This window comes from Malurus melanocephalus, unplaced genomic scaffold, assembly GCF_030028575.1.
Source record: "Malurus melanocephalus ecotype Western Australia unplaced genomic scaffold, MMel_1.1 scaffold_366, whole genome shotgun sequence".
Taxonomy (NCBI): domain Eukaryota; kingdom Metazoa; phylum Chordata; class Aves; order Passeriformes; family Maluridae; genus Malurus; species Malurus melanocephalus.
In genome coordinates this window covers 732961-734055 of record NW_026623598.1, presented here as the reverse complement: position 1 = coordinate 734055, position 1095 = coordinate 732961, and positions in this window count along the sequence as shown.

Sequence of the window (1095 nt, the reverse complement as noted above, 5' to 3'; positions counted from 1 at the left end):
TATTAACTCTACAGCTGACACGCTGTTTATAAAGSATCCTGAAAGCTCCATCCCTTACCCAAAGCTTCCTGCAGGAAGAAGTGCCCCAAGAGCTGTAAATCATGTCATTAAAAATGAAAATATCSAGCCATGAAGGATGGCCTAACCCTGCTCGCTCTGTTCAGAGGGGGAACAAAGCAAAAAAAAAAAAAGATTTGTTTAAAATTTCCTTGCCAGGATAATCCAAATAAACCCCACACCAACAGCAACACCAATAAGCAAAGGCAGATTTACCCCCAGACCCTCTGGGATAATTAAGGAAATAAAACAGGAGAAATTAGCACAGAGAATCCCCCAGGGAATTGTTCAGCGTTCTAATTTTTACAGCATAGGGATAAGCAGTGCTTCTTTAATTGTCTTTAACACTCCTGTCTTCTTTTCTCTTTAAAAGCTGTAATCCTTGGGTGAAAATTATCCTGGGGGAGCGAGGGATTAACTCTGCCCTCTTTACACAGGATCAGGAATTCAGCAGAGGGTTCACAGCCATTGTGGCCCTTTCTTGGAATGATTAAAGAACACGAGTCTGCTGCCACTTCAGGAATTAGAGCTGAACTGATGCTTGCTTTGGAAAAAAAGAGCTGAAMCCTTCGTTTAAACAGTGAAAATTGTGCGGGGTCTGAAAAGAGGGGATTTGCTACAAGRATTAGACAATAGAGATTGAGCAGAGAAAACCTTCTGCAGAGCTCCAGGAGGAAGCACCACGAAAACAGAGCTCCAAAAGAAAAAAAATGAAACTGGGCTGGGGTTAGAATCCTCTAAAAAAACCTGAGCAGTAGCAGTGACATCAGAGCTGATTTCCAGCACAAGGRTTCCACTGATCCCACGGGAGAAATCCCCTTTGGAGCAGCGAGAAGAGGAAATTTGTCCATTTTCCTGGCCACATCACACCCCAGGCAGGAGCTTCCCCTGTCTGCTCTGGGTGGGGACAGCTCTCTCACCCTTGGGACCACTGAGAGAAGAATTTCTGTATTTTAACCAACTTTTCCATTTTTAGATCATGATCTGAGCCCAAGAAACCCCACAAAGAGCTTTTACCTGGGACTGCAGGCAGCAAAC